This window comes from Varroa jacobsoni, unplaced genomic scaffold (genome assembly GCF_002532875.2).
Source record: "Varroa jacobsoni isolate VJ856 unplaced genomic scaffold, vjacob_1.0 scaffold_1352, whole genome shotgun sequence".
NCBI classification, from domain to species: Eukaryota; Metazoa; Arthropoda; class Arachnida; order Mesostigmata; family Varroidae; genus Varroa; species Varroa jacobsoni.
Window position 1 is genome coordinate 175,661 of NW_019214254.1, and position 7,476 is coordinate 183,136.

Below are 7,476 nucleotides of genomic sequence, written 5' to 3' on the forward strand. Positions count from 1 at the left end.
TCTATTTATCGTTAACGGGGATAGAGATCATGCGTTAATGCGGCTAGGTTCAGGAGGAAAAAATAAACCGGCTTAGGGGCAATATTATCGCGTATTGTCAACGTAACCGGAGATTTTGTATTGGAAGTGCCTTCTGACTTTAACCAGTCCGGTACGCAGCATCAGATTAAAGCGATCAACTGTGGTTTGTCAAGAATGGCAGTGGAAATATCACTCACATGGAGAAAGTATATTATCGCGTAATTACTTGCCCAATATTTCACTAGTCGTATACTAATATTGCCGACATATGCTGTCATCAAAGAACACAAAAAACATTCCTCTTTTCTTTCTAATTTCACTTAGCGTTATTGCTTGCTCAAATAAATAGTAGATAGGGTGATACGTTTATGCGATCGTGATGTAATATTTTTCAGGGCATTTGTTCTGAAAAATCCGACGTGATACAAAATGATGGATCCCAGCAGGGTGTCGCGTGGCGCCGTGGCTTAGTTGGTTAAAGCGCCTGTCTAGTAAACAGGAGATCGTGAGTTCGAATCTCACCGGAGCCTGAGTACACATAATTTTGGCAAGTTATTGTTAGTGCTATGGTAGTAAAAAGAAGAAAGAAGAACAGTGAACTGTTTCCTGTAAACGTATTTCTATTTTCTGCTTCCAAAAACGTTTTAACTGAACACGAAATATATTTTTACAAAAGAAAAAAACAAACCATATGCTAAAAAAAATTGACGGTTTTCTATGTTGCCCGTCTCGATCTGTTATTGATGAACCACAAACTAGATATTTGTAACGTATAAGGAAATGAATATAGATATATCAATGCTCGTTTCATAAATATAACAAAACTAAAGTTTAATGATGAATAATTCCTTATTTTTGACATAATACATATGTATATAATATATATATATATATATAATAATAATAACATATAGATATGTGCGTATTCCTCGATACCACATAATAGATCAGACCACTTTGCGAATTCAATCCCCCTATAATGCAAAAGTTTTACTCAAACGCGTAGTTTCTGAATTCTACAATTTTTTTTCGAAATAAGCGAAATTGATACATACGTAAGTTCCAATGCAAAATCCAATCCTGAAAAAATGAGAATTATTACGCTATACATATGTGCAGTTTCCTACGCAACATACGTTTTTAAACTGATCTAAGTTAAAACACAATTTTAGATCTAGTTAGCAAGGTCGACTTATTTGAAAACGAAAGTTGCCTTATTGCAGGAGACGTTACTACGGATCTGGCGTTTTAGTTTTTTAAACGGCATTATCGTGTCTGAGCGGCGCGTGCCATCGCGAGACTTGTCATTACGCATCTGGATCAGTTTGCGCGGCAGCTGTGATTACCCAGCTGATCAACCTGACACCCGATAATATCCAACAGACTTGGTTGGGCTGGTATCCGTAAGCCAGTTCTTTCAAAACCAGCTTAAGGCATCGGTCCTGGTTCAGTAGGCTATGATTAAATTATTCTTCTCATGAAGATTGTCCTCATAATATTAGCGGAAACTAGTTGGTGTCGAGGTCAAAATGTCGTAGAAATATCTAAAAAACGGTAAGCTAAGTTTATAAGTTAATAGAAAAACATTGCCGTGACCAGGATTCGAACCTGGGTTATTGCGGCCACAACGCAAGGTACTAACCACTATACGATCACGGCCGTCTCCGGAGACGTGGGGCATCGGCCGTTAGCAAAAGTTAGCAAAAGCTTCCTAAGTAAGAAATTGGTAAATTTAATTTATATACTCACATAGAAAACTTCTAATACTAACTAAAGAAAAACATGCGAGACAAATAACGATATATCGAAATTATATGTCCGTCAGTTCCTTCTACAGCATTGTTAGTATATACTAATTGGCAAATTAACTACAAAAACAGAAAAGCCATAGAATACGTTTTCTTGGAAATCGTACCTGCATAGTTGTTCCTTGGCAATTAATATATTTTTGGCGTCAACGACATACAGTAGTCCAACACAAAAGCTTTCATCATAATCGTAATCTGAATGTAGACTGGACCACTGGTGTGAATAAATAAAAGATAAATATAATATCGTTTTGTCAAGAAGTAATTGATATTTGTGAATTCAACATAAGGTAGCATACAAAGCTTAATAGGCCGAGTTGTCATAAATGCATGTATTTCAAGTGCTTGAAGCACGGCTTGATCTGGAAATACCCAGCAATTGGTTATATAGCCTATGGTCGTTTTTTCATATAGCGATGTGGTCAATGTTTCATTCCAATTGAAGATAATTGCAAGCGTGGTTTAGATTCGACCTCTATGATGTGTGCTTTATAACTTCAAATTTAAAAAAAAAAAAAAAAAGAAAATGTTGACATGGAGGTGCGGGGTATCGATCCCCGTACCTCTCGCATGCTAAGCGAGCGCTCTACCATCTGAGCTACACCCCCGTACATCTCAATGTACATTCAGTACGCGTTATGTATTGTTGTTTGCCTATATCAGATAATACAATTAAAGTACAATTGATATCGGTGCAAAATGTTATTACAGATGGTTACATGATTAAGCTGCCTTTATTAGAAATCATTAAATGATCTCAAAAGCAATATTTCTACTTAAATTAAATAAAAAATGCAATACGTTATTACCCAAGTATTTCAAGAGTTAGGTTTATTACTGTCATTAAGAATTTATATAAATTAATTTTTATTAATTTTACTGTCATAATTCAGGTAAAATAAATAATTCATTATGAAAGTAAACGAAAAGTAAATATTTCTCATAACAAAATACGCTAAAGACATGTAACGACAATCTGAAGGTTTACTTGTTATGTTACAAAAATCTTTAAACTGCATTAAAGAACTTGTTTGTTTTTTATTAAAAAAGCGCACGTTCGAGATTACTATTTCGAGATTAGGTGCTTTCGGCGCAGTCGGCAATGAAAGTATGGCGATCAATTACCAGGTTGTAAAATAAAATGTAAATCTATAAGAGATTCTAAGCCAAAATAAGTCATTTTATAAGATATTATTATATATTGATCTGTGTTTTCTATTTTTCATTAACGCTATCTGATTAAGCAGTGATACCAATAGAAGATATGAGCTTAATTTTACCATAGTTAATTTTATAGCCTCTTGAAATGATTCGGCGTAGGATCATTGTAAATACTTTTGTGAAAGGGTTATCAAGACTTCTTAGATATACATTTTCGGTTTGGCACACACCGTTATTAACGGATGAAAGCTAACAAATTACGTTTTACATACATCAATCACTATATATTATAAAATCGCCTTACCAGGAGATTCAGTTTCAAACGTACTTATCGATTCGCTTTGGAGTTACGCCTTTTTGCAATGAACGTTTTCTAAAGAATCGGAAAATCGTGGTTACTGGTTTACCGTGTGGTGTTAAAGTTATAATGTCGTTGGCAAGCTTTTATATTACAATATTATACAGTTTCTGTCTACAAGCAAAGTTGACTACTTTACAAAGAAATTTAATATATACATGCCTGCTTGCACATAGTGTTCATTTCTAAGTTCCCGCTCACATGGTGCTAGAGATTCTACCAATTTACTAAGAATAATACTGGTTTAGGCCAGGGAACTACACAGAGCTTGATTAAGGTCGTATAGGGTACTTTTGCAAGTCTGCGTTTGGTAAAATAAACATTTTGAGTTTTACGTCCGGTACTTTTTTTTTTGGAGTTTAAGGGCAAATGCATTATGCAGACCGGACATCACTGAATTGTGTTTTGTCCCGTACCGTGGGACTCTCACCCACTAAACCCTGGACCCCTTTATCAGCTTGGGCCATGGTTCAGGATATGTTTGATATTGCTTCGAAACCATGACTTGCAGGAACGGTTATTTCATCATCCTTCCCTTTGAGCCGTTCCAGTCCATCTTCCATTCAGGCTTTCCTCTAGACCAGAAACTCTAGATCTCGAGGGGAATCATACTCCCTGTACTTCTGTTAATTCTAGGTGTTGTGCGGGCCCATTATTGTTTCGGGTCTGCCCTTCAACTATTCTCTTACGCCTCATCCTTTCTAGTTTTTCTTTTCTTTTCATAATATCGTCAAAGAAAGCCGTAACTTTGGCCCAGTTCGTCCTGTCCTTTGTCATCATATCCACCATCTCCTTACTACTGCCCTTTGTTGTTACTTCTCTGTGTACCTGTTTATCTTTGACCGCTTTAAGTGCCTGGCAGTGAAGAAGAGTATGTTCTACTCTGTCCTTCATGCCCGACATGCAGAGCACACAGATGTCCGGTACTGCCTTAGTACTGCACTGCCTTAAATGGCTGGTCTCTTCTAATGCAAAACGAAGTGTACCTCCAACATGTTTTGATTGCGTTTACTTCCGATGTTCCTAAGTACAGTGCAAAATACTTTTACGGAACCACAGAATTAAGTTCGTTCGACTTTATAAGAGCAGTCACTCGTTACATCATGGGTATGTGGAGTAAGCTCGCACAAAATGCCGCGGGAACCTTGGGGGCTATGTGAAGGGTTGCCAGCTTTCGTGTATCTAGTCGGAAAGTCAGCCCTTATTGTGCTTCTTACAGTCAACGGCGAAAGCTGACGATTTCGTGTTTAGTCCCGCCAAACTGTTTATATTCAGTACTCACTTTGAAAGACAGTGCCTACGAAAACCGAACTGGAACATTTGTAAGGTCTCATAGTCTCCACGTACAGTGCGAACTTGCAAACAGTTAAACCAGACTTCATATTTGGATATTCAATAGATAGATGGTTCATATTACTTAGTGACTAACAATTTTTAGTTTATCGGCTTAAACAGCCGTGGCTGGTATATTTAATAATATTTTGAATTTCCATTTTACTATAGATATATGTATATCGTTATGACAGTGACTACAAGGAGCGGCGCAGTCTGGGTATGATACCTAGTACAGGTGGTACTATACCTTTACAGGTTTACTGGGGAACTGTACATAGGTCCAGCAATACCAACTTCGATCCCATTAATCGAACCAGACCCCCTGTTTCTATATTCAAGAGCTGATGGTGAGAATTTTTTTCATATAGTAAAAAACATGTGTAGTGGCTGGAAGGGCTAGACTTTAGACTGAAAAAAAACCTCCTAGAAACCCTTGCGGTCAACAACTAGCCAGCGACACAGAGTACACGAAAAGTGTGATTGAATAATGTACTCAAGTTCCAATAAATATTCCAAATAATAAGCATTACTAAAAATTAATCTGTCAGCTTAAAAAATATATGTAAAAAGATGGTTAGACATTTGGAGGTGTGATGTATTTGATGCGAAACTTATTTAGTACCGCTAGTTCACTTCAGGTTCCCTGGGATGTCAGATACGCAAGCTTATTCTTTCTGCTCAGTGTAATGTAAAGTCAACTTAAGTGCAAGTCATCAAAGGAAATAAGTTTCAACTTTTTTTTTTTTTGTACCTCTTTATACCCTCATTATTTTAAAAAAAAATGTATAACTTTGTGCTTGATTTTTTGCACCTTACGATATTTTTAACTGATGGAGACATAAGTGAGGTGAGATGCTTGCGAAAAGACTTCTCACATGCTTTCCTACAGGTCTTTTTTTTCGCATGCTAATACGTCTCAGCAGCGGTATATATTACAGCAAAACATGTTGCGTGTTTAATATAGTAAATCATTGTCTTTTCTTGTTCTACTGTACTCAAGGATTCGTCAAGCTTCACGTTCTCCAAGCGCAGCTTTACACTCGAACAGGTAAGCACCCCTCTACACTAAAAGAGTTGTTTGAATACGTCACATTCAGCTACGACTTCTCTTTTAATATCAAGAAGTCCATAAAATATTTGCCGGTCCCTCTTTTATTGCGGGTGTAACCGCAACCCCACTTTGATACACATCGAAGAGGGGTTCAGTGTATGCCTTTCTATATAGGTATGAATATGTAGAGATGGCTACCATTTGCATAAGGAATACCTATGTAGGTGTACCACCTAATAAAAACGATTTGAAGTAATACCAAGGCAGAGAGAGAAAATGGCTTTTCTAATAAATAATGGCTATAAAGGTATGAAATGTATCTATATATTTAAAAGTCTGTTTGATATCAAGTGGAATCTGACATAAATATACGACAAGCATTAACTCTGTTTGCAGAGTGGATTAACGCTTTGACCGGCGCGCAGCAGGCGTCAGGGCGCAGCCACATTGAATGCGATTGAAGCAGGGATCACCGAACTCCAAGCTCTAATAGCCCGTTAAAGACATCATTCGTAACTATTTCGGCTACATGGGAATAACTCAGGACCAAACCATTCAAGAAATTTTAACGGAGAGCGATATCATGCCCGTACTGTGGTTACACAAGACAGACAAAAAGGCCTCTATACATTCGTCTAAAGAAATATGCTACGTTTGCAACCACTTCATTTCGGGCGCCTCCGCCTGTACTGGGACTTCGAGATACCGGATGAGAGTGGAACGAACGAAAGTGAATTAGTGATGGAGACAAACCTGTTGAAACGAGACTGACGTGCCGAGGTAACATCAGACTTGGCAAAGGAGCTTTATTAGCGTGCTATAACGAGGCCACTGACGCCTCCATACCTATACGACGGCTAGCACACCCAGATATCTAGTTTAGGCACCATCAGCAATATGGTTAACAACGTTTTAACGAAATTTTCTTAACAACAAGCTCGTGAAGGAGTTCTTTGTGGATGCTCTAATTTATACTAATATATCACTCCAGGCAGTTGTGTGTGTGTCTAAATGGCACATTCATGGACTGTTTTATTCAAAGCTGTTCGTTAGAGGGCACCTATGTATCCTGGCATAGCGAAGTACGCACGAATGTCGGTGCTTGTGACAAGTGGTACTCACAGACTCGGGCAATTGCCCTGTCAAAGCAATCGACTATATATGAAGTTTACCGAGGTAATACCGGCTTTGAGAGGGAAAGTTTTTTCTCCTGGCTTCAACTTACTCATGTGAGGGGTGTCTCATGGTCGCCTCGTGCTTCCTCTGACGGCCAGTGTAGCCAACCTCTTGGCCAACCTGACAGACATACCTACCGATTAATGACGAGACTCAAGCCACACTGCACAAGGGTACCATCGAACCACCATGTAGTCACTAGTACTGCTTTCAAATTCTCCTAAAGAAATAGAATGGAAAATGCTTTTCTGCGGTGATTACTGCAACCTGAATGCTACTACTATGAAGCGGGATATGTATTTGCTGCGGTCTACTTCAGGGCACTGATTTTGATTGATGGAATTAGCAAACTACCATGTATTTCGACGACGAAAAGAAAACGGCGTGTTGCGCCTTGAGAGGATCTGAGTAAACTGGCTAGCCGCCGTCGTCTACTGCAATGGCCATGTAGCTGAAAAATTCCCGGTTTCGCCTACGTTTACAGGCGCTTCAGGTAGGTTTCTCGAACTGCCAACTCGTTTTATGCTTCTGTTAACACTTGACAAACCGGATTAGGCAGCGCTGTC

General features: G+C 38.4%; 1 long non-coding RNA gene and 3 other non-coding genes across 4 annotated transcripts; 2 read left to right on the plus strand and 2 right to left on the minus strand.

The window, feature by feature from the left end:
* The first annotated feature begins 477 nt into the window (after positions 1–477).
* Positions 478–551, plus strand: TRNAT-AGU (transfer RNA threonine (anticodon AGU)). Its single transcript has one exon. It is a non-coding gene; the product is annotated as a tRNA-Thr (tRNA).
* Positions 552–1,608: 1,057 nt separating this feature from the next.
* Positions 1,609–1,680, minus strand: TRNAH-GUG (transfer RNA histidin (anticodon GUG)). Its single transcript has one exon. It is a non-coding gene; the product is annotated as a tRNA-His (tRNA).
* Positions 1,681–2,364: 684 nt separating this feature from the next.
* TRNAA-AGC (transfer RNA alanine (anticodon AGC)) lies at positions 2,365–2,437 on the minus strand. The gene has a single exon. It is a non-coding gene; the product is annotated as a tRNA-Ala (tRNA).
* Positions 2,438–4,961: 2,524 nt separating this feature from the next.
* On the plus strand, positions 4,962–6,670 carry LOC147752288 (uncharacterized). Its single transcript, XR_015314470.1, has 3 exons — positions 4,962–5,030; positions 5,684–5,731; positions 6,131–6,670. It is a non-coding gene; the product is annotated as an uncharacterized LOC147752288 (long non-coding RNA).
* Positions 6,671–7,476: the final 806 nt, after the last annotated feature.